We start from the raw sequence: 26,699 nt of genomic DNA, 5'->3' as shown, positions 1-26,699 counted from the left end.
CCCCCAGTGTAGATATGCTCTTGACTGGAATCAAACTCAGGACCCTTCAGTCCGCAGCTTGACATTCTATCCACTGAGCCAAATCAGCTAGGCTAGGGCCATGCTAAACAATTTTTAATTTATAGGATATTTTATCAAATAAGGTAGAAGAATGGGAGTCATATACTTTTGCTGTTTTAAACTTTAGATACGAAGATAAACTAACAGTAACATTATTTTTATTATAATTTTAAAACAGCACTTTGACTGTTAGTTATATATCTGTCTCTATAAGGTCTGTGTGTAGCATCTGCATTTCTCAGTTGAGAAACTGAGGCCCAAGAAGATTAAATAACATGCAAGGCTGTTGTTACGATAGCCCTAGAACTGGAACACAGACTCCAGTTCCCAGCTGCTGTGTAGTGAGGGGTTTAGCTTGGAGTGAGAAAGAAACAAGTGTACTGAGGGTCTACTCTGTGCTACTTGATTTTACTTGATTCTTACATAATTATTATTCCCGTTTTACAGATGAGGCTAGTATCAAAACACTAAAATTTAGAGTGGTAAAATAATTACCAAACAGCAAAAATAACCAAACCAGAATAAAAACGCACTGACTGCAAAGCATGTGTTCTTTCCACTTAACCAGGCTACATGCCAGAAAGCCCAGACAAGAGTATTGACCTCCAAAGAGTTTCCTCTTTCTCCTATTCCATGTTTTTAGTGTTCATTTGTTCATTCCTGCACTCTGTCCTCATCAGTTTTCTGGCCCCTCCTACTTTGCTCACTCTGTTCCAGTCACACTAGCTTCCATGTTGTTCTTTTTTTTTTTTTTTTTTTTTTTTTTTTTTTTTAAATATATTTTATTGATTTTTTACAGAGAGGAAGGGAGAGAGATAGAGAGTTAGAAACATTGATGAGAGAGAAACATCGATCAGCTGCCTCCTGCACATCTCCCACTGGGGATGTGCCTGCAACCCAGGTACATGCCCTTACCGGAATCGAACCTGGGACCTTTCAGTCCGCAGGCCGACGCTCTATCCACTGAGCCAAACCGGTTTTGGCAGCTTCCATGTTGTTCTTTGAACACAACATGGCCTGTGGTTTTAGGACTGGCTGCTTCCCCAGCCAGCTTCTGGACTCTCCCTCATGTCATCTAGTACCATCTGGCATACTATATTTTACTTATTTTATCATTGGCTGTGTCTTCATTCAAGTAGGTTGTGTGTGTGTGTGTGTGTATGTGTGTTTTATTCAATAACTGGTCAATTTCAATTATTGGTCTGTTTTATTCAATGCTGCAGTTCTAACTTAAGAACAGTGCCTGATACTTAGTTGGTATTCAAGAAATATTGGTTAAATTTTGAACTACACCTATTCTAGTTCTTAACTAGGACCCATTTTAGGAGTAACTGTAAGCAACAGACACATAGTATATAGTTTCTTTTCTTTATCGTCTGTAACAGAATTACCATTTATTGAGCAGTTATTATATGCCATGTATAGCATGCTAGTCCTGGAAACAGTTATAGCAGGCAAGTATTATTGTCTTCATTTTACAAATAAGCAACTGAGGCTCAGAGAAGTTAATTTGCAAAGGTCCTGCCTAGTAATTGGCAGAACCACAATGCCAATATAGTATTTATTCCGAACCCTGTTTCTCACCGTGACATACACCCACACCTCCTATCTCATATATCTCACATGCAAATCATCCTCCCCAGTGAATTTGTGTTGTAATATTCTGCCTGTCAAAAGCACAGAAAATCACCACCACTTGCAACCCGCTGTTTTGTCACAGTATTTTCTGTAGGTTCATGGCTACTTTGAGCCTTGATCATGAGACATTAGCAAATATTCTCTTAATCATTGTAATAATAAAGCCAGTTTAGTCATTTGGCATAAATTCATAATTATTTTTGGATGGTTTAAAAATTTGTGGCTTTGCCAGTAATAACATCTCATATTCCCTAGGGGAGGTAGGTTTGTCATAAATACCATTTCCCTAGAACATTTCAAGGAACTTAAAGTTCTCGGAAAATATTTTTAACAGGCAGACTTTTTTCAGACAGACTTCAAGGGCATAGTGTTCTATACCCTTAAAAGTGTATGTCTATTTGTTTTATCTTACTAAGACTATTTACATGTTTTTCTCTTATTATTTAAAATCCATTTTGTATTTTCTATCTTAGTGGATTGAGGAAAACAGAAATGGATTCTTTAGAAGAACATTCTGATGTACTTGCAGAATTTTCTGGTTTTAATTTCCATTAGTCTTTTTTTCTCTTCCCAGATCACAATGTTTTCAATCAGATATTGCAAATGGGTATTTTGGAGGATTAGTATAATTCCTTTCTCTTAATACTTATTCCTTGGTAGGTTGCTTTTCTTTCTTTTATTCATTCCCTTTTAAAAAGCTACAAAGAGTATATCCCTTTCCAAATCTTATTGAACCCCCCCAAAATTTTTTTAAGCCCCTAGTTCCTATAAGTCTTTAAGAAAAAGACTTTCCTCCTTCATTTGGCTTTCATATGTTAATTTTCTGGTGTTCAGTTTGTCAGATTTAACATAAAAGGCCAAAGGAGGAAGCAGTCATGTGCCAAAGTGGATGAGTTCACTGGTTTTCTTTCACCTTCTTGTAGTGTGGCTGCTGCCTGCACAGAGGCAGCGGCTAATGTGGTATGCTTGGGAAACCAAAGGTTTCCTAACTTGTTAGTGGGAAATTCCGACTTCAGAAATTTACAAACCACAACAACAAAGGCTTAGGTTTTATTGTGACTACTGAGTTTGCCATGAGAAACAGGGTAGATAGGAGCCCAAAGAGTGTAACATATGAAAACATTTGATCCCTAGAGAACTTTCTTTTCCCCCCTGTTTATTTTAGCTATAGTAAATCAGTAAATAAGGGACAACAGAACTAGGAGCATTTCATAGCACTGAATAGTAAGTGGAGGTGGGGGCAGCTGGAGGATGAAGGCTGATGCCGGGTTTGGCTTCCTGCTGAGCAGTTAGATCACGAATCACAGTGAGTGTCCTCCATATGCTCTTACCCACTTTTCCTAGTTCCTGAGGATGACTGGTTTCTGTTTCTTCCATGATGTTATAGAGAGCTAGAGTTTGGGCCATAGATAAAGTTTAGTTACAGACAGCTTTTCTTCTGGAATCTGTTGGAATATAAATTACCATTTTTCTTGTGGTCTGTGTTTTGCATGTCCTCTGTAAATTGTAAACTTTATTTCAGTTATCTGAGCCTTACTGTTCCCTTAATTGACAGTGCAGAGCATTTGTATTACATTTTCCTTTTCTGTCACTTCCAAGCACTGAGAAGACAGAATTCATGTACACAGAGTTTGATCCTATTTTCTCTCCTCTAAGTTGGGTTCTTTTAAGATGAATGTGTTCTAGACAATATGAAGCATGTGTAGTGAGGGGCAATTCCATAAAAATGTTACAGTGGTTAGCAGTAGACCTGCTAGGGGTGAGAGCAACGACTTTACATTCCACTTCCCTTGGCCCTGGCTCTGATGCTGGTTTTGTGCTTGAGTAAGAGTTTCACCCATTTAGTTATGTTTATCTCTGTGAGAAATTCTGTTCATAGCAGAATTAGAGAAAAGGCTATAGTGTGCTTCATTATGTGTAATATGAATGCCCATCCATTTTTGCCCTGACCATATCTTATCCTGTGATTTGAATTCTAATGGAGGACAAACTATTTCAGGTTTGCGCTATGTAGTTGAAAAAAAGTATTTTTGAAAAAGTACTGACTTCACTATACTTCACTTTTAAAGTTCACTCATTCACAGCATTTTAGAAAAAAAGCAAAACCCCAAGTCTCAAAACAACAGAAAAGCTACTTTCAGAAGAGCCATGCATCCAATGGACAGGGAATATTAGACCAAAATCTGCTGCTGACTTAACTCTGTGACATTGCCTCATCTGCCTGTCACTTCAGATACAACATGGGAAAGCAGTACAATTTCTTCTCCAAGGTTTACACAGGTTTTTGATGAGCCTCAAATCTCACTTCCACAGAACAAAGCTTTAAAGTCCTTTCCTCCCTTCTTTCTGTTAGCATTGTATACAAATTCATGTCAAAAATGTATGCTTCCTTCCATCAGAAGAGATTTTTTTTTTTAAATCCTCACCCTAAGATACATTGATTGACACAGCACCCCCACTGGGGATTGAACCTGCAACCTAGGTATGTGCCCTGACTGGAAATCAAACCTGCAACCTTGTTGGTAGTATGGGATGATGCTCCAAACAACTGAGCCACCCGGCCGGGCTCCACCAGAAGAGATTTTTATGACTTGTCAAATCTCTTAACTGTATGGAAACCCTAATTGGAATTTCATGGGATTCAGATTTATTTTTGGTTCTTTATATGTCAAGGTTATAAGTGTGCTCTAAAAGCTATGCTAAATTGAAAGTACAATTAAACTGAAAAATTAACACCTGGAAGAAGTATTTAGCCTATTAGTTTCTGAAAAGGGAATCTTTATTATCTGTGTCTAGGATCTGATATAAGCTATAAGATTTGTCTTACCCATTTGTTTTTATGTGTGCCTCGAAGGCATGGTAGGACTTTCAAGGTAAAACGGAGATTCCAGGCTAGCTTTTCTTTCTTTCTTTCTTTATTTATTTATTTGATTTTTTACAGTGAGGAAGGGAGAGGGACAGAGAGTTAGAAACATCGATGAGAGAGAAACATCAATCAGCTGCCTCCTGCACATCCCCCACTGGGGATGTGCCCGCAACCAAGGTACATGCCCTTGACCGGAATCGAACCTGGGACCCTTCAGTCCGCAGGCTGACGCTCAGTGTCCACTGAGCCAAACCGGTTAGGGCATCCAGGCTAGCTTTTTAATTCTTTGCTCTCTTTGGTCCTTTACTCAGTAGGGGAGGGAGGAGGGAGAGAGAGAGAGAGAGGGAAATATCTATGTGAGAGAGACACTTGCATTGGTTGCCTCCCACAAGCTCCCCCTACTGGGGCCGGGAATCAAATCTGCAACCAAGGTATGTGCCGTTGACTGAGAATTGAACCTGCAACCCAATGCTCTAACCACTTAGGTAAGCATGCCAGGGTTTGGTAACTTATTTCTTTATCTCAGGTGACTAAGACATATTTAGGAACACTCCTGTGGGTTTCTCATAGGAGGAATTCCCTTCTAGCAAGGACGTCAGGATAAAGGATAACTTCGCTTTTCACAGTGGCTTTTTCAGAGAGGTTAGGCACTAGAGACATGAATTTTCTCCAACAAGCTTAATCTCTGACTTCACTTTTTTTTTTAATATATTTTATTGATTTTTTACAGAGAGGAAGGGAGAGGGATAGAGAGAAACATCGACCAGTTGCCTCCTGCACACCCCCTACTGGGGATGTGCCCGCAACCAAGGTACATGCCCTTGACCGGAATCGAACCTGGGACCCTTGAGTCCGCAGGCCGACGCTCTATCCACTGAGCCAAACCAGTTAGGGCCTCTGACTTCACTTTATGGCTGGGTATAAGAGAACAGAGCTCTTCAGACTGCATCCGGTAAGGCACCTCCTCTTTGGGCCTGAGGCAACGCCTTGTGCCTCCGTCTGGCAGAAGCCTGTAGCCCCATATGAGGATGAGCACCATCCTCGTGGGGACTTGGCATAACTAGAGTGTCATAGGTACCATTTACTGAGGGACTGCTATGGTTCTGCCACTGTGCCAACTGCTGTATCACATTTAATCTTCACTTTAAGGATCGAAAACATTTAAGGTGCCTTCCTTTCTATGAAGGCCGAGGTGGTTCTGACAGACAGATGATGTATTTAATTATCAGAGTTTGGGTGTTCAGATCCTGATGCAAGCCTTCTTTCTCTTTTTACCTCATATTCCCTTTTCATAGTACATTTCCAAGGAAGAAATCTGCCATCCTTTTTGGAATGCTCTATTCAGTAGCCTCCATTTACATTTCAATTCCCATCTTTTCCATGAATGTTCCCTAACTTGTCTAACCCTCACTGATTCCCCCTTTCTGAGTCGCCACAGACCTTACAGTTTTTTTGACACAAATACTCTATTGTTTTATACCATTTTCTAGTTTGCTTTTGTGTATTTGTTTTGCTCTTGAACTAACGGTACGCTCCTTGAAGGATTTGATACTTCTCTGTCCCCCCTTTGGGCTTGAGCTCAGTACATACTTGATGACCAAATAAATGATTGAGGGCTGAGAAGAACCATTTCTTAGGGGAGCATAACCCCCTCTTAGGCTGAATGACTGTAAAATTTTCAGAATTTACTTATTATTAGAGCAGGAGAAGTAGAGTAATTATTCCTTTTGTTCCTGTCACTTCTTAGGAGAGGAAACCATTCAGTGAAATGAGGAAATCACTTGGAGCAAATTTAAATAAAGTTTAGATGGGGAAATCCAGCCAGAGAATCTTAACTCTGCCTGTGATTCTTTGCATCTTTGCTCAAGTCACTGAATTTTATGGGACTATAAGAAGAATCTTGTGAAGCATAATTTTAGGGGAAATGAGTGGAACCCCAAATCACTTGACAAGGTTGTTATCACCTTTATCTGAAATATCTCAGATATTTCCAGTTGTATGAAAACCTAAAGGATAATATGTAACCTCAAGTATAATGTATTTATTTTAATGATAGGAGTTTTTAACCATTTTGATAAGTAGATTGATATTATTTTTAAAGAATAATCATCCCTTTATCAGCAAATAACTTTTTCATAAAACTCCACAGTGATTTATCTCCTCTGCCATTCCAGTTAATAGACTAACAAGTTAAGGCTAAGGGACTTACATAGCATCTCACTGCATAGCCCTTTGTCTTGAGCAAAGAGCTAGGAACTAGGAACTTTCTCATGCTCTCCCCAAGCTCCTAGGCCAAGCAGCTCTTTCTTTTCTTCAAATGTAATAGCAGCAGTCACTTAAGTCTTGTCAGCCCAAATGTGATGAATGTTTTACATTCCTCTTAGAATTTCTGCTCAGAGGTTTGTTTTTGTTTTGATTCACTTAGAAAAAAAAAGGGGGGGGGATTTTAAAGAGAGAAACTTAGTTCACCTTTAAACTTTTGTTCCAAGACTGGTGGGCCATGAGATAAGATAAATCTGGCAGCTTTGCTCCTGTCAAAGCGGCCAATCCTGGAAGGCTGACCTCATCCTGGAGGCTGCTTTTGGTAAAATGGTTTGGAGTTCTTCCAGGCTTAAGAGCTACAGTTATGTTAATATTTCCTCTGTGTTTAAGTATGGACTTTTTCCCTCCCATTCCTCCCACTTTCTTTAGCTGAGTTGTAATGATATATCAGTAGCTTGTATTTTTGTATAGCCTTTTGCTCTTCTTGATCAGAACTCCCTCAGGTACTGCCCACTAGTCTGTCTTTCCCAGTATTGAGAGATACTTATGGTGGATGACATTGTTGCCTTTTTTAGGTTTCTGGAAGCCAAGGCTACAGGAAGCTTAACCAGTGGATGGATGGCAGAGCCAGGAAGAATAGAATTTTGATTTATGAGCCCTTATTCCTGCTCTTTAGTCTTACCATTGAAATAACACTATTTGTCCATGTCCATTTAGTGTCACTAAGCAAGCAAGCTTGGAGTAGTCTGTTGAATTGTCTTAAACAGTCCCACACTCTTTTTATCCTTACTTAATTTTTATGTACAACTGACTTGTCTTATCTACATTGCTTTATCAGTCCATTAAGAAAGAGCAGGGACCCTGGACCATGACTGAAGCCTTTGTGCAAGTGCCACTGGTGATCTTATTAGTCCCTGTCATCAACACAGTGCTAGTCAGTGCTAGTAGGTGTAGCTGGGTTAGTGACATGGTGTGGTGAGTAGAGAACTTAGTTGCTGGGTCTATTGTCCTGCCTTGTGCTTAGCACAATGCCTGGTAGATGCTCAGTAAAGGTTTGCTGCTTCTGAGGAGTTAAAAGCTCTAGGCTGGCTTTATAGGTTGACATTGGAGTTAACTAACTGAAAAATTATAGGAAAATCACTCCTTTTTTTGCTTCTATAAAACCTGGCAGATGCACTGGACTACCCCCCGTAACTTGGGACTCAAAGTGTATGATTGGGAAAAGGCAGTCTGCAGATTTCTAGTTACTGTTTGGACCCAGTGTCTGCATCTTCCAGGCCTTCATCTGAGGCACAGAGATTAGGGAAAAATAGAGGAGTCTTCCCTTCATTAAAGACAAAACCACTATTTTCTGCTCCTTTGTGTTTTTTAGAGCCCATTCCATGTCCCAGAGTGATTCACCTGGTACTCTTTCACCACCTTTATTCACATTATTTTGGGATGAAGTTAAGGTAAGGTAGGTGGAGGTGGGCAGTGAGCAGAGAAACATCTGACCTAGTCTGCCTACACAACAGATACTGTACAGAACAAAGCAGATTTCACTGTCGTGACTTCATTTGAGCCTAATTTGTTTTCTGGTTTTTGTGTTTGTAAGTCAGTTCTATATGGTTACTTCAAATAGTGGCAGAGATTTGTTTTGGGCTCCCAAACACAATCTAGAAGAGGCTCTTCTTAGCGCACTGTTTTTTGAAATACTTTTCTTACCATGAAGCTTCTAGATTTTAATTTATTTGTACATTTATCCAATACTCTTTTTGACACATCTACTGATATACCTAGGGTACTTTTCTATGTGTTAGGGATAAATTGGTTGCGAAATTTACCCTCAAGGAGTTTATATTCCAGGAGACAGACAATAAACAAATGATGTCATGTAGCAGTGCACCTATGTGCAGGAAAGCAAAGCAGGGTAAGTATCACCAGAAGTTTACAGCCTTCACTGATAACTTCCCCTGTTGTTTTGGGGAGGTTGTTCTTAAGGTACTGAGTCACTTGAAGTTTGAAAGGAAACCTGCTAATTGGGGAAGTCTAAGAAGTGCAAAATGCTTAGTTGGAAGATGTGGAGAAGAGGTCACTTGTTAAGTTAGTGGTTCAGACATAAATGTCTGACTATAGAGCACACACTCTTTCCAGGCCACCTCTCACCTTCAAAGCAGAGTGAACTTTGCCACCCAGAGAACTTTTAAGTGCATTTATTATTTGTTTTCTCTGTCCTTTCTTTATCACCTCCTTTCCATTGTTGTATCCTGGTTGAACTGTATTAATTTCACCTCCTTCCTTTCCCTCTGCCTTCTTGCTGCCTATATTTATTTATTAACAAGAACTCTGAACCTTCGACTTCCTTTTTTTAAGTGGATTTTATATCCAAATGAGCAGTGTTGAGACTTCTGGGGCTACTGTCTTCTTCTCTTCCTAACACTAATTTAAGGAGAAACCAAAGGATGTAGCCCCAAAATTCAAGGGGCCTTGCCTCTGCCTCTGAGTAGCTGTGTGTCTCTGAAGCAAGTCATACTGTGGACTTCAGCTTCTTCAGCAAGGTGAGGCATTTGGATCAGATGGCCTCCAAGGCCTCTTATAGCTATAACATTTCCTGCCAGCTGTGTATGTACATGTGTGTGAATACACTCTCTATAGCCTGGGGCATCCCCTTGTCCATACAAAAGAACCTATCAAGGTATTTCTCAAACTCACATCTGTGGAATTGCCTGTTTGCTATTCTTATGTAATTAATATATGCTCTCTTTTACTGATAATAACTGTCGTTTAGGCTAGAATCAGTAGTTATCATAAACAGAAACAAGGAGTTGGGTGTATGTTGTCTACACCCTTACCTGCCCCAATAATACACTTAACTTACCTATTCCTCTACATACCTCCCTACTTCCCCCAAAACACAAATGCATTATTCCCCAAGCTTGTTATATAAAAAAAATAATTGTATCTTTAAGATTTAATCTTATTTTCGAACCAGTAGGGCACAGGAATGTGAGGATAGTTAGATTGGAGAAAGAACACTACTAATGTGTTATTATCTGTTCTTGGACTCAATTTAAAATTGCTGCTGTCCTGTCTTATCTGCTAAAAGCATCTGAGAGAACAATCATGAAAGGGGAGTTCTTCCCCCATATCTGAAAAAGAACCAAGGGACTTTCCTTGGAGGGCCTTCCCACTTTTGCTTGCCCAGCTTTCTTTCCCAGTCGGAAATAATGTTAGTGCAAAAGTCCAGGGAGAGAGAATCTCAACTCTGTTTTTAAGAAAAAGAGGGATGTAGGAGTGCTTACAACAGTGTTGGTGACAATCCACTAGGAATTAATTAGTGCATCTAACATTTGAAGTAAAAACTGACCACCATCCAGAGGAGGTTCTAAAAGTCTTTGTAGCATACATCAAGCTTAAGGATTGGTTTGGTGGCCCAGAAATACTGTAGTGATGGCAGAAGCAGTCATAGAAATATTTCTTTGAAAGTTTGTGATACTGGTGGCTCTACATGGAGTGTCTCTTCATCTCTAAATCCTTATTTAAACATAATTTACAAAAGTAAACAATCAGTTTAAATTAAAACTATATTCATAGTCAAATATAAATTAAAGGTAAAATGTGTTAGATTTTTTTAAATATAATGACTGGCTATGTGAACAACAGATTTCAGTTTCTGCAGCAGGATGAAACCAATATTTCTTTACATCCTCTGATTACTACTCCACAATATTCAGTCTTTTGTAAACAGTTCTCTTCCTGCCCCCTTCCTTTTTCCCTTAAATAGGAGGCTGTGTTTTTTTGTCTCTTCACCTTGTAAAAGCATTCACTTTGCCCTGAAGCACTAGATATAGACAGAACATGACCTAAGAAGAATTAATGGAATTTTATTCTTCCCACATTTTATTTTACCTCAAAATCCATTTATTACCAAAGGCACTTTTTTTTTTTTTTGAAGGTGAAGGGGTAGCAGAGAAACCTAAAACAAAACTTACAGCTGTTTGAGAAAGCAAGCTAATGGTAATTGCAAGTGGACTTGAAAATTAGGAAGCTCAAAGCTTGATTTGTTTGTATATTGGCTGTTACTATAGATTCCATCACAGCACTAGGAAAATATCACAAAAATACCAGTGGCTTACCAGTTAATCATAATCACTATAAAAGGGCAAATGAATTTAATTAAGCATAAAATTAATACATGCTTTATTTGAAAATGTAAAAATTCACATTCATTCTATCTAAAACTTTTCTATCATATAGATTGTCCCAAGGCTAAGAAATGCTTACTTGGAGAGCCACTATGACATTATATATCCACAGTAAATCTTGTTTAACTTTTAAAAGGGGTCTTAATGAGTGATTGTTCCTTGAACATGCTTTTAAGTTAATAAAAGGGAAACAGTATTGAAGTGTGTCATTTAAAAATTTTTTTCAAAATTGATGCTTGCCTATTTAAAAAAAATAAAATGCAGACTCTGGGAAACAGCTTTTAGAGCTTTGATAGAGGTTATGATTTTCAGCAGTTGAGCTATAGTTTATGGTACAGATGGTACTTTGGGTATAGCTGAAACAGTAATTGATGGTTTCTGTTTCCCTTCTCCTCTATTTGATGCACAAGAGTGGGATACCTTTTTCCCAAGGCAGGAATTTTTCAGTTTCCAATTACAGCCTATATCAAATAAGCAACTTTTTCTATGGCATATTCCGTACTTCTCCACAGTGACCTGGGTGTTGGCCCCTTTCTCCTCATTATTGTACGCTTCCCTAGATTTGAAATAATAGTTCTAGGGAAATCCTACTTCTTGGTACTAACCTGCAGTTTATATAGCTTATCTTCACAACAAATAACATATAATATTTCTTTTAGAATACTAAAACCAAAGTCTTGCATTGCTCCAAACAAAATTAGCAAAGAAAACAAAATTCTGTGAAGCAAAAATAGTAGGCATCAATGTCATATACTTTGGAAAACTCACACAGGAATTACTAGAACACAGATATCTGGAATTTTAAGCAAATAAAAATGTTATGTTTCAAATGATAAATAAAACAGAGACTATTTAAAAAGAAATAATTCTGTCACAATTTCTTAAGTTTTGTTTTACAATATATGTTCAGACCAAATACAGTTTGAGTGATAAATCAGTTTTTCATCTTCTAATGTTTTAAACTTGACATAGCATGTTTTAATTTAATTCCTCTGCTGCTTTTTTATTCTAAAAAGTAAAGTAAAATATGTAGATTTTTAGCACCTTCCAAGTGTTCAATTATCATACTGTAAAGGTTCATTTACCGCAATAGCCTGTTCAGAGTTTGGATGTAACTAATTATGGTTCGAAATGCCACTGATTAACAAAATTCTTATATAGGCTTTGTCTTTTAAATTAGTTTTGTACATAAATTACTGTCCAAAATATTACTCTAGAATAGCCAGCTTATCTTTAATTTTCAGTGCAGTTTGTCGTTTACCTACTGATTGGAATTGAAGTAAAAGTTATAACTTAAAACGGTGATGGTTGTTACTTCCTTGTGCAAATTGACATATGCTTTTAAGACATAATGGCGTTTGTAAGATTTTTTTTTTTAACTTAAAGACTCACTTTCTCTTAATTACAGGATGTACTAACAGGAGTTTTGTAGTCTTTTATAGTAGATTTACAAAAGGCATGGGGTGGGGGTTCACTAACAAACCCACTACCATGTGGCCATGTTTCGCACTCTGCTCTTAAGGGAGTTTTAGTCCAAGGAGAGAGAAGATCAGGAGATAGCATTGTTGTATTACAATATACTTCCCTCCACCCTATCCCCAAAGATTTCTTAATACAGGCAGGATTCAATGTGTAGCTCACTTGGAAAGCTTATGTAATATATAGTCGTCCCCCACCTCTCAACATTTAAAATTAAATCCCAAATCTGTTTCCTCCAGCGAAGAAAACTTTTACTTTCAAATTTTGTAGGAGCTGGAAAAAGTTTTGAAGCTAGAGTTCATTGGATGCGCTTTTTGAAACCTGTCTGCAGTTCATGATGCTGGTAACTTTAAAAGCTACCTACCGACTACCTGGCTCTCTGACAGCAGTGCCCCGTGCTGGAGCGGAGCGGCTCTCCCGGGCTTACCTGAGCTGCCTGCGCCGGGCCGGGCGGGGGCCGCAGTTGCGCCCCGCTGCGAGCGGGCTGTGCGCGCTCCGGGAGTCGCCCGAACAATGCGAGCTGGGCGCCGAGCGCGCCCGGCCTATGGGCGTTACGTCACTGCGCTGCCTTATAAGGCGCTCCGCGTGTGCGGCGCGGGCGGGCGGCGGGGGCGCCGGTGACAGCCAGACCCGCGGTGGTGGCGGCGCAGCAACGTGCCCGGCTCCTCCGACGCTCAGACCTTAGGAACGGACCTTGGGTCCCGGGCTCCCCGCAGAGAGGAATGGGCGGCGGGCCTGGGACGCTGGCGCCCTCCTCCCGGGCAAACCAAGTCATGGGGGGTCATGGTCGATCTGCTTGTACTTTCCTCCCTCTGCTCTGGGGCTCTAAAGCTTCTGTTATTACTTAGGATTCTTAAATACACATCCTGTACTTTTAAAAATACTATTGTTTTATTTTAATTACAGTTTATATTCAGTAATATTTTGTATTAGCTTCAAGTGTACAGTTTAGTGGTTAGACAATCACATACTTTACAAACACATCTGTAATTCTATTTAAACTTTTGTAAATACATTTTTGTACATTTGTTTTTTGGTTGCTTGGGGGGAGGCAGGAGAGGAAAGCCAGAAGTCTTTTTTTGCTTTGAGACATCTCTGGGGGTGAGTTAGACTTCAAACCTTCTCTTTCCTCTTTGTAAAGAGTAGGGGTCCTCAGAGGATAGTATTTTATTTCCTGATGATGTAACTACCAAACAATTCTTCAAGTGATGATGGGAAGGCCAGATGAAATCTTATTTTTTCAGTGTTTTTCCTGAAAGAAACTCTTGGTTCCTCATTTCTGCTTGCCTGTGTTTTAATGAAAGTTGATAAAACTAATCTTTCTATTTGGCAGGGAAAGTATTTATTAGAGAAATTAAATGTTTGCTGCTGTATTTCCAAAACAAAAAAGTATAAAAATAGAACTTTAGAACCAGTTTTAATCCATTTGTTCTCTTCTACCAGAAAACAAAATAAAAAAGACATGATCAGAAAAAGGAAACTGACCAAATATTACTGAATTAAGAGATTGAGCCTCCTAATAATTTTGCACAACAATAAGAGAAGTAATCTCTAAAGTACTAGCCAGCTATATGAATCTGCTAAATAAATTAGATATGTGGCTGCCTTATTTGCAAGCTTCAAATTAATTGAGTAGTTTTAATAACTTGAGTCTCTTTAACTCTTTTTAAATTACATTAAGATAGGATTGCTTCCTATTATGATGTACATATGTCTATAGAACTATTGTTTCCATATGTTTTGTCAAACAAGAATAATTAAAATAGTGTGCTTGTTTCTTTTTCTTAGTGTGGAGTGAAATAGGCTGATTACAGAGAATGTACAGTTAGTGAAATGGTGTGGGAAAAAGATGCAGCGTGTAAAAATAAATGCATCATCATTGCTAAATTGTCAGCTCACTTAGTCAATTCTAGATCACTCTACCTGTCTACGGAGAAGCCTAAATTAAACTAACCCCTGCTTTTCATATATACTGGTGTGTTTTTTAATTTCGTTTTTTTTATTGTTGACACTATTGTACATATACTACTGTAAGAGAAGTGAAGGACCATCCTGTTCAACTGAATTTAATATTTGATTTGCAATTTTATATTAACCTTTTATATGTTGGTCTGTTAGTTTTATTACTCTGCCTTATACTTGTAAAGTGCATTTGAATCTTTTTAGTCTCGTATGCTTGCTTTGTGCTTACTAAACATCCTTTTTGGGACTTTTATGCCAGATTTGATTTATTACACATAAGATGAAATTACTGTTATGAAAGTTGCATGAAGCATAAACACCTGAATCTCAGCTTCAAACTGGTAACATAAAGTACCTGTACTTTAAACTAGTATTTGTAACTTGTTTTGCCTCCTTTTTTCTTTTGCTGGGTACAGAAGTTTCTTAACATTTGACACTGTCTTTTATTTATTTCTCACATTTCTGTACTCATGCTTTGCATTTATTTATCCTACTTCCCCTATAAAATTTGTCAGTATTAGTTCCTCCTTTTCTTCAGCTGGGATAACTGAAGAAAGGAGAAGTTAAGTGAATACAAGAGTTGTCTAGGGCTTTTGAGGTGAGAGAAAAGAGGATTAGGACTCTTACTCCTTGTGTGCCTTGCCTGGTACTGTTACTCCCTGAAGTACTGGTCTCTGACCCAGTTATGACTCAGTGTTCCAACTGAGGTTGCAGTACGTGACCACTCTCTTCCGGAGCCAATATGAACTCATTTGTTGAGCTCTTAATTCAGATTCATGCCAATCACTGTATTAGTGTTCTACGTGCACTCCACCATTTAATCTACACAACACATCTCTATTTTCTAGAGGGGTGGGCAAACTTTTTGACTTGAGGGCCACAATGGGTTCTTAAACTGGACCGGAGGGCCGGAACAAAAGCATGGATGGAGTGTTTGTGTGAACTAATATAAATTCAAAGTAAACATCATTACATAAAAGGGTATGGTCTTTTTTTTTTTTTTTTTTAGTTTTATTCATTTCAAACGGGCCTGATCCAGCCCGCAGGCCGTAGTTTGCCCACGGCTGTTGAACTAAGAAAACCAAGACTCACCCTCTTTGTAGGCCACACACCAGAGCTGCCCTTAGGGAGTATTGTTCACATTGGATCTGTATATTTACTAAGACAGTTTTCTTGAGGGTGTTAGCAGCATGTCTTGTTCTAATACTAGTAAAATTAGAATGTTACGACAATTTTCCAACAGATGAAAGTCAAGGGTCTTGAGGTAGGGGGATCTTTGACACAAGAACACCCTGCGTCTTATATCACAAACTCTAGCCAGTCATTGGTATTGTGCTCCTTTGGCCACATGAGTTGACCGGCAGACTTTTATTTATTTCTGTCTTTTCACCAACATTCTCTTTGAGATGTAATTTTTGTTCTCTTGGCTCCTGACATATATTTATTATGAAAAGAATAGAGTTATGAACACTGTGCCTCAGTCTTGGCTAAGAAAATTTTACTTCCTTTTAAGGAAAATTTTACTGTGCAATTGTTATATGAGTCTTCTTATTTTATAATCAGGAATTTCTCACAAATAAGCACATCTACAAATTAAAGTCCTTTCTTCAATTAGTAATCTGGATTTATGATTCAAAGCAGCAATAGGTTTAAGTTGTTATTTGGAAAAAATGCAAAGGAATTTTCCTACCAACGTAATTGCCTTCCAATGTTTAAGACGGGTTTATAGGCCACAAGGCTGGGAACTAAGATGTATTGATTCTATTGAACTGTGTGAAGTCACTTTTGTTAGTCAAAAACAGTTGAATATCAGCAGTTTCCCATGGTTCAAGCTAATGCTATGTTATTACAATGACCACAGCAACTAGTATTAGTAATGTCCACAATGTCCTTGTTATTTAACTTTTAATATACCATTAACATGTTACTAAGCATGTCAAAGCCAGTTCCTCTTTGTGAAGTAACTGTTCTTATTTTCTTTCATGTCCTGTCTTCCTGCCTTTGTTTCTTCTTGTGCTGGGGAAGTCTTCCAGTCATCCAAATAAGTGCCAGAGAAGCAGGGTTCACAATTAACTGAACCTTTCTTTCAGCTGCCCACAATTTTCATTACGGGTTCATTCATAAGTTGAGGGGTGATGTGTGTGCTCCCTGAAAGCTCTGCTGCAGGATGTGGGATAGTAATGCTAACTTTGAATGTGACACATTTGCTCTTTTATCTCTATAGTATATGTTGAAACACTATAACATGCAAAGAAGAAACAACAATTCTTATAATGGGCATGGTCCTGTATGAGAAGCTGAACAGAGTGGGACAGATCCAGGACAGCATGGGAAGAGGCAGAATTCTGTAGTCCTGCTTTGTTAGGCTGCAGTTGATTGGTCAGAGTGTGCGCTTTTGGCACTAAGGTATTCATCTCAGGGAACATTCTGACACCTCATTGGCAGCCTTCTTGCAAAACAGCTTTGCCTCTGAACTTAAGGCAAACCTGACCTCTCCTCTGTTGCCACACAGTTTATGAGGAAGGCTGAGACTGAGCACACAGGTGGGCAACTTTCAAATGGGGAGCCAGAAGGAAAGTCTGAGGGGTGAAAGCACCTTCTCTTCATGCCAGGGGCAGTTTTCTAACTAACCTCTTCCTTTCACTCTTCTTTCTGTTCCTCAGGTGGCATCTGCTTAGCTCTGTACATATAAATGCCCACACAAAATATTTCCCCAGGCAGCACAGCACTTCCCCTGTGCACTGAGAGCCTTTCACCAGCAGTTAATTGCCTGTAGGGAACTTGGATTTACATACAGACCCTCTCACTTATCTCAGCCCAAATCTCCCCTTCCAAGCCTCCATAGTCCTTGAAGTTTCTAGAGACTCTTCAACTCTTCCTGTTCATACTCCACCTAATTTGATTTTAGAACAGGGACCAATACCCTTAAGAGCTCACTTGGGGTGATTTTAGCAACAGTGTCAGTGATGATACTAGGGAATGGAAAGCCCTTTGTGAATTTTAAAATGATTACTATTTTGTGGCTTTAAAATTAATTTAAAAATAGTTCAGTGCCATGATAATTTGCAAAATGTAGAAAACTAGAAGACATTTTGCACCTAGTCCTCCTATTTGAATACTGCCAACTATTAACAATTTGATGTACTGCCATTTCTTTTTAGTTTTTTTCTAAACATTTGTGAAGTATAATTGTTTTCATCCTGTGGGCATATGTGTGTATTATGTGTCTTTTACCTTTATTAAATATATTTTAACCATGTTCATAGAGTTTCTATAGACATTGAGTTATTTAAAAGCACATATTTGCATATTTTCCCTAGAAATGGTAGTCACAAAGTCAATCACTGCTTACTATCCCTCTGGTATTGCCATGGTTTTTGTTCTTCACTAAATAAAGTAGGGATGTCTGTGTTTAAGAGACAATCTTCTGTTTAGAGACCTCTGGTCTTGGTTTACATGGGATGCTATGAGTTGGCTATGTGACTGTAGTGAGCTGCCAGTAGGTGAGCAAAATGACTTGGAGAGAATGAAGAATTGATATGACGCCACCATAGAATTATTAAATGGAAAGCAGGAAAAGCCTGCTGTTTAGGTCCAGTCCATTTGCTTATTTATTCCTGCAAACATTTTGTGTTTCCTTGGTAACTAATAATAGTTTTGAGAAATTGTTGAACTTGAAAGTATTACTGCAGGATTAAAAAAATCCTCAAATCACAGAAATTAGAGACGGAAAAGACCTATTAGATCATTTTTGTCCCTTGCCAGTACAGATTGTTCTCAATGCTTTGTCCAGTCCATTTTTTAAAGGGGCCTTTTCACATAGTTTGTACACCTTATATGTTTTAGGTAATGCATTTTTAAAGAAACCGCTCTGACAAATTTTCTGTGTAGTTATGGAGCTTGATTTCAAGGTAAATATTTGTGAAAAAAGACCTTTGGGTTTAAAGTACAATTTAACAGGTTTTATTAGTTGGAAGTCAGTGGACTGTTTAGTATGTAACTGGAATACTTGGCTAACTAAGGATAAAAAATGGGTAAGTTATGTTTAGTATATGTTTCCTTTTATCATTGGAAACTCAAATATAGCAATGCATGAGAATTAACTTTTAATCATGTAAACTAATTGACATGGGTCTAGAAGGCCTGAGGAAATAAAGCACGGAAGAAGTAAGGAAAAGTAGGAGTGAGCCTTAGTCAGTTTTGTTCAATGGTTAGAGCATCAGCCTGCAGAAAGAAAGGTTAAGGGTTCAATTCCAGTCAAGGGCACATGCCTTGGTTGCAGGCTTGATCCCCGGGGCATGTGGAAGGCAACTAATCAATATGTCTCTCTCGCATCGATGTTTCTCTCTCACTCACCCTCCCCCCCCCCTCTTCCCCTCCCTTCAACTCTCCCCCTCCCTTCAACTCTCTCTAAAAATCAATGGAAAAAATATCCTCAGGTGGCAATTAACAAAGAAAAGAAAAGAAAAATAGGAGTGAAATGGTTCCTTCTAAGATAATTTTTATGAGACATTTTAAAATCTCCCTTCCTATCCCCACTTCTGCTTTGCCCGTTACTTTACAGTAATTACTGCTTGGTGTGAAGGTGGAGTATGACTGTAAAATCCTTTCCTTCAGTTGGGCAACTTCTTCTAAACACCACCAATGATTGATTAAACTGTCTCATAGACTAAATGCTTCAGTTCCCTGTGTGATGGCTAAAGATGACTTCTCTGGGAAAAATAATGAACATATTAAGACTAAGAAATGTGCTTTGAGTTTTATTATGAAGGATGATTGTTTCATAAAATCACATTTTTTTTCGAGTGTAAAAAGGCCTTAGAAAACATCTCTATTTGTTGCCTCCTCTTGTTCCCTCCTAGATGAGATCATTGGAGTTCAGAGAGGCTAAAGGATTAGCCCCAATGTCAACAGTAAATTGGTGACTCAGCCACTACATTTTCTGGGTTTGCGTGTCTCTGTTGGGAAATGTGAAAATTCAAAAATGGCTTAATTAAACAATGGGGTTAGAACTGTCAAAAAGAGTAAGTCTAAAATCCTAATTAATATTAGGTAAATTATAGAACTAATTTGGAGCATCAATGAACTAGTTATTCACTTTATTTATTAACAGTGCAATCATTGCATTTCTTTTCAATTGGAAATTTGTATATTGCTGGTAATTAATTCAAGTCATTAAGACTGGCCATTTGTTGACAATTCTGGACAAAAATTTAATAGAGAGGTCTGAGCTTCTAATATTAACTCTGTGTTATTATTTAGTACCATTGCCTTGCATGCTTGCCAATTGGTCATTCTCTATAGGAGAAGTCCTATTAAAATTTATGTCATTACGTATCCAACCTGCATCATAAACTACACAACTGGAAGTTATTTCAAAAGCCTTGTAATATTGAATTCTTATAATATTGAATTATCTCTCAAATGAGAACTTTTAACTTTCTTTCTAGGAGTTGGTGCATATACATACGTTAGGTGTCATTAGTCAGTTTCATTAGTCAGTGCTGAACAGTTCCAGGGATTTGTTACTTCCCCATCAAGCCCATTTTATTCAAAATAGAAAACCGGCTTCCTCACAAGTTAAATTGTCAAATTTTAAAACCGATCAGAATTTTAATCCTCATCTAAAAAATTTAAGGACTTTGGAATACTTCAACACTGAGCATACCCTCCCAATATATATATTGTTGTTGTCATCTATTATAGTTCTTTATTCATTCTACAAGATGCTCTCATCATCTATTATTTTTTAATCAGTGTTGCTTTAGGTATACCAGTATGTTTACCACTTTCTTTGCTCATCAATCCTTTTTTTATTCCAGACTTCCATCTGGGATCACTTTCCTTTAATCTAAATTCATCCTTTTGAAGTTCTTTTACTGGAAGTCAGCTCTTTGCAGATGCTCTCTTTTTATTTGTTTGAACATGTTTTTATATTATGCCATTGTTCTTGGGAAGATTTTAATTTTGAGTATAGACTTCTAGGTTGATGCTTGTTTTCCATCAGCCCATTGAAGTTATTCCACTGACTTCTGGCTTCCCATGTTACTGTTAAAAAGTCAGTCACCCGTCTAATTGTCATTCCTTTTCTCTCTAGCTGCTTTTACGATTTTCCCTTTGTCTTTGATATTCTGCAATTTCATTATTAGGTATTTAAGTATAGACTTATTTTTATCCTTTCTGAGTTTTATTGAGATTCTTGAATATGAGGACCAGTGTCTTTTCAGTTCTGGAAATATCTCAGCCAATATTAACTCATCAAATGTGACTTCTGGAATTTTTTTTCTCTCCTTACCTTTTAAACAGACACATGTTAGACCTTCTTACTCTGTTCTTCATATCCCTTAACTACTCTTCCAGTTGTTCCATCTCATTAGCTCTTCAGACTATTTTATAATTTCTTCAGATTTTTCTTTCAGTTAACTAATTCTCTTTGCTGGTCTGCAATTATATTTTTCATTTCCAAATGTTTCTTTTTTTCTCTCTAATTTGTTTATTCTCTAATTTGTTTGGCCTTTAATATTCTATTACACTTTAAGCCCCTCCCCTTTTTTATTTTTAACATATTAAATACATTTTACATTCTATCTGGGGTACTTACTAGTAAATATCAACAGCCCTGATTCTACTGTCATTTCTCTGGCTTTCATTCATTGTGCATTATTTTCTAGTGTGTTTTTCAAATTTTTTTTAAATCCTCACCCAAAGATTGACTCTAGAGAGAGAGAAAGGGAGAAGGAAAGAGAGAGAGAGACATCGATTGGTTGCCTTCCATACACGCCCTGACTGGGAATCGAACCTGCAACCTGGGTATGTGCCCTGATCTGTAATCGAACCCATGACCCTTCGATGCATTGGATGACACTCCAACCAACTAAGCCACACCAGCCAGCACTGAATTTTTTAATGGAGGTCATACATCTTAGAACTTTATATGTGAGAATTCTTGGAACCCTGAGTTGAATGAAGGTGGCTTCCTCTAGAGAGGATTTCCATTTATTTGTTTTTGCCAGATACCAGAATCGCTAGCCCCAGGGTTTTTGTTTTGTTTTGTTTTGTTTTGTTTTTGGACCACCTAGTTTGTATGAATTTGCATTGCAAATTCTCATGTGGCATAGCTAGAGGCCCGATGCATGAATTCATGCACCAGTGGGGTCCCTTGGCCTGGTCCCTACAGGATCCGGCCAAAACTGGCTCTCCGAGATCCCCTGAGGGGTCCCGGATTGCGAGAGGGCGCAGACCAGGCGAGGGACCCCACCAGTGCACGATCAGGCCCGGGGAGGGACCACGGGAGGGCTCCAGGGCGTGTCTGGCCCGTCTCACTCAGTCCCAATCGGCTGGACACCAGCAGCAAGCTAACTTACCAGTTGGAGCATCTGCCCCCTGGTGGTCAGTACACATTATAGCGAGCAGTTGAGCGGCCTTAGCATATCAGTAGCATATTACGCTTTGATTGGTTGAAAGGATGACCAGACAACCGGACATTTAGCATATTAGGCTTTTATTATATAGGATTCTCAGTGGAGTTTATTTCTCCTCTTATTTCCAATGCTATAGTTCAAGGAAAGCAGTTTTCCTTAACATTTCCTAGAGGTTAGGTTTGTTTCTAAATCACCTGTACACTGATGGTTTAGCTCTTTGCAGTTACAGATATGCAACACCCAGAGGTAGAAAAAGGACCATCTCTTCTGGGGTCTCCTAAGGATCCAGTAGACCTTTCCCATAACTCTCTGCCTCCCCTGCCACCTATCCAAAGGCTTGCCCTTATGTCTTATTGTCTGGAATTGTCAGAGGGAAGGAGAGTAATATGAGTGGTTTATAGATTTTATTCCTGACCTGGGCATAGATTCACACTCATCTAAGTCATATGGGCTCAGTGGCTTATTATTCTCATTTCTCTTTTGTGTAAATTCTGAGTACACTATTGGCCTGTAATTTTCTCCATAGAGTATGGAGACCCTCAGTGATGCTGACCCTAACAAAGAGAGCTATAGAGTTGCTACACTCAGCACACTTCAGCAATGCTCACACTGGGTAAATTACATGAGCAATATCATTCAGCTGGTCTGGACCTTCATATTGCTATTTTTAAATTACTAGATTACTTTGTACATATTTCTAAGTGAGTGAGTGACCTGTTGTTCTGTGCAGTGAATTTTAAGGCCAAAATAGGAAGTTAGGAAGATATATTTGAAATTCTATTTTGTCCCCACAGATACTTGCTTTTTAATTTTTGCTTCCCCCCCAATTTGGGGTGATCAGACTTAAAGCTTTGTGGCATTTAAATCCATAAATCTTTTTTTGTTGTTGTTTAAAGTATTACAAATAGTAGTACATATGTCTCCTTTTTTTTTTCCAATTGACCTTACCCCCCAGCACATGCCCTCACCCCCTTCCCAGTGTCTTGCGTCCATTGGTTATGCTTGTATGCATGCATACAAGTCCTTCGGTTGATCTCTTACCTCCCCCGCTAACCCTCCCCAGCCTTCCCACTGTAGTTTGACAGTCTGTTTGATGCTTCTCTGCCTTTGTATCTATTTTTGTTCATCAGTTTATAATGTTTTTTATTATCCATAAATGAGTGAGATCATGTGGTATTTTTCTTTCACTGACTGGCTTATTTCATTTAGCATAATGCTCTCCAGTTCCATCCATGCTGTTGCAAATGGTAATAATTCCTTCTTTTCTATAGCAGCGTAGTATTCCATTGTGTAGATGTACCACAGTTTTCTAATCCATTCATCTGCTGATGGGCTTTTAGGCTGTTTGCAAATCTTAGCTATTGTAAATCCATAAATCTTTTAACTAAAACATCACTACAATTTTGGAAAGGAAAAATCCCCACTGCATTTCTAACTCCAGCCATTATTTTGGAGACTGTTCCTTGCCCTTAGCCTTTAGTAACTATGGAATAGAAGCAACAGATGTAATGCTTTATTGATAAAATCAGAAATTTCTTTTTTTCTGTGGAAAGTGAATGCTAATATCATGTCACTTGTTAATCTTTTCTTTCAACATGACATTTTTCTGTGGGCTGAATTTATTCTGCTTATTCTCATAGAATATTTTGCTTGACAAAGTGAATTCAGGCTTCTTTACCTCTACCAACTCCATACATGCTATGTGTGGAAAATTATTTAGCTCATGTGAAGAATATCACATCTCTAATTTTAGGTGTGTAAGAATATATTATTAGTACTTCTTAAGAATCTCAGCTATAAATAATAATAAAATTGATCATTATGCTGACCTTCCAGATCATGTTTCTATATTCTATAGTTCTGATTTAGAAAGAGTTCAGGTAGTAGTTTACTTCCTTTCTCCCCAGATTGTTCCCTTCCTCTTAATTCACTGTCATTCCTTTACACTAAAAAAAAAAAGGAAACTAGTTTTAAAATAGAAACAAAGTAGTAACAAAACTGAAGAGGTTCAATGGATAGAAATGTTATTGTTTCTGAGGGTTCTGCTGTCAGTGTTTTTTGATTTTGCTAAAGACCAAACTTTTAGTTGGAAGAAACAAGTCAAGTCACCTGCTTAAGGCTATGTACTGGGATGTTGCCATATTTTATTGCCAGATCATTGCTTTATTGATATGATTTAGTGACTAAGTTTGTTTTAAATATCATAGAAACAATTATTTCTGTTTTCAGATTTCTATTCATTTATTACCTTTCTTTAAAATTTGTTTTAATTTATAATTTTTTGCTTGTGTTTTTATTGATATTTAGAGAGAGGAAGGGAGAGTGAGAAAGAGATAGAAGCATTAATGAGAGAGAAACATCACTAGGCTGCCTCCTGCACACCTCCTATCTGGGGATCAAGTCCACAACACAGGCATGTTCCCTGACCTGGAATTGAACCACAGACCTCTCCGTGCAGCCATACCGACTGGGCTCATTATCTTTCTTAAGTAGGTGAATGTGAGTCCCTGCATATGTGTGCAAGTGTTTATTGTAGTACCTGCTTATGTGTGTTTGTGTGTTTTCCTTATCACTGTATTGCAGTTGCTTTATCCTCAGCTAGGAGTTGGGGGAATGAGATCCTGAAGATGATTTCCAGGAGGGAATGACTTGAAGTCCTTAACAATCTAACTATTCAGTCATTGGTCTGCAGCCCTCACCCCAAGTCAGATCTTCATATTGGTGGCCCTGGTCAGCCTTCAAAGAACAAAGGAGAATTGGGGGCTCCAGTGGTGCCTGTAGATAGGAGTGGCAATGCAGTGCTTCGTCAGCGGTTCTAAACCTGTGGGTCACGACCCCTTTGGGGGTCGAATGACCCTTTCACAGGGGTCACCTAAGACCATCGGAAAACACATATATAATTACATATTGTTTTTGTGATTAACCACTATGCTTTAATTATGTTCAATTTGTAACAATGAAATTGGGGGTCACCACAACATGAGGAACTGTGTTAAAGGGTCACGGCATTAGGAAGGTTGAGAACCACTGGCTTAGATGAATGCAGGATGCTGTGTGTCTGTTCTTTTAAGGTGTTCCAATGAGGAAATCTGGGGACTCTAAGACACATCCTTCTACGTTCAGGTATCTATCTCCATATCCAGTAACAACATTTTTTTAAATCTAGGTATTTTTGAATGGTAAGCTCAAAATTTTATTTTGTGATTTTATTTTGTAGAATTTCAAGTCTTCTCTCCAATTTAAGACTAGATAATAGCTGTTTAAGGTGTAAGGTTTTATAGATTTTTTTCTATTATAGTGGACACCTAAAAATTATGTAATTTGTTTGATGAAAGCAAATAGCTAATTCTTTTAATGTAAGTTATCAGAATTGGCTGTCTTCATAAAATAACTTATAAATGTGTTAATATTTACAACTCATTATGCTTTTTAGATAATTTATTTATATTTTTATATGAAAGAGAAGTAAAGTTCTGTGTTAATGAGAATGATTTTGTTTATCAATATCTCTTTATAGAATACATATGTAGATATTTTAAAATATAATTAGATTTTGCTACTAACTCCAGAGGCATTTTTAAAGTTAAAAATCTGACTCCAGCCCTAACCGGTTTGGCTCAGTGGATAGAGCATCGGCCTGCGGACTGAAGGGTCCCAGGTTCGATTCCGGTTAAGGGCATGTACCTTGGTTGCAGGCACATCCCCAGTAGGGAGTGTGCAGGAAGCAGCTGAATCGATGTTTCTCTCTCATCAGTGTTTCTAACTCTCTATTCCTCTCCTTCTCCCTTCCTCTCTGTAAAAAATCAATAAAATATATATATTTTTAAAAAATCTGACTCCATCTTTGCTGAATCCACAAATATTTCTATTATTTCTGTACATTTTCTTATTAGATACCTACTATTTTAAGTGAGAAATTTAGGAGAAGAAAGCTACTTAACCAGCATATAAGTAGGCTGCATTAAACTTCCTTTCCTTTCTGTTATTACATCCAAAGTTTTGTGCTCTATGGTGAAAAATAAAGACAAACTCCCTTCTTCAAGGAATTTGCAGCTAGGAATTAATTGGAGAGTTATTAATATGGAAGAGGAGATAGACTAGTTAAAAACTAAGTGAATTACACAGTACATAAAGTACCTTTTCAGGCAGAGGAAGAAGTTCTGCATCTAGAGAGGTGTAAGAGAAGGTGGCACTCAGAACTTCAGGTAAAGTTCTGCCCCTTTTGCTCCTCTGTTGTGGCTGCATAAGATGTACAGCCACTAAGGAGGATCTATAGATCTGGCTTAGCCGTGGGGATTCACTGCCACGTTACTCTCATGTGCTGGGGTGCTGTTCTCTATTTTCCATGAACAACCATTTCTTGTTTTTTGGCGGGGTGAAAGGTTATGCTTTTAAAGACTGTTGCTTATGGTTTCTTTTTTTTTTTTTAATATATATTTTTATTGATTTCCAAGAGTCAGGGAGAGAGATAGAAACATCAATAATGAGAGAAAGTCATTGATCGGCTGCCTCCTACACACCCCACACTGGGGATCGAGCCCACAACCTGGGCATGTGCCCTTGACCGGAATTGAATCTGGGACCCTTCAGTCCACAGGCTGATGCTCTATCCACTGAGCCAAACCAGCTAGGGTGCTTATGGTTTCTTTTGTTCAAGTAAGAAACGTGGGGTAATGCTAAATTGCATAGATCTTAGAGCAATTTGCATTCTTACAGCAAGGAGGAAAGTGTATACTTTAATCTTCAAAATGTAGGAAGTTGCCCATCTTACAAAAAAATTTAAAGGTTTATTTGTAAGATATTTCCCCATTAAGTAGAGAGTTGATT

General features: G+C 38.2%; 2 protein-coding genes across 2 annotated transcripts in view; one reads left to right on the top strand and one right to left on the bottom strand.

Moving 5' to 3' along the window:
• Positions 1-13,030, bottom strand: part of FILIP1L (filamin A interacting protein 1 like) — a 34,835-nt gene extending 21,805 nt beyond the window's left edge. Inside the window, exon 1 of the mRNA XM_006094685.3 lies at positions 12,917-13,030. The gene's annotated coding sequence lies outside the window, so the exon portion shown is untranslated. The remainder of the gene's footprint in view (positions 1-12,916) is intronic.
• The window catches only part of CMSS1 (cms1 ribosomal small subunit homolog (yeast)), a 384,439-nt gene that overhangs the window by 46,973 nt on the left and 310,767 nt on the right, over positions 1-26,699 (top strand). The gene's annotated exons all lie outside the window — the stretch shown is intronic.

Source organism: Myotis lucifugus, unplaced genomic scaffold, assembly GCF_000147115.1.
Source record: "Myotis lucifugus unplaced genomic scaffold, Myoluc2.0 scaffold_140, whole genome shotgun sequence".
NCBI classification, from domain to species: domain Eukaryota; kingdom Metazoa; phylum Chordata; class Mammalia; order Chiroptera; family Vespertilionidae; genus Myotis; species Myotis lucifugus.
The sequence above is the reverse complement of the archived record's forward strand: the minus strand, read 5'-3'. Positions and strand labels throughout refer to the sequence as shown.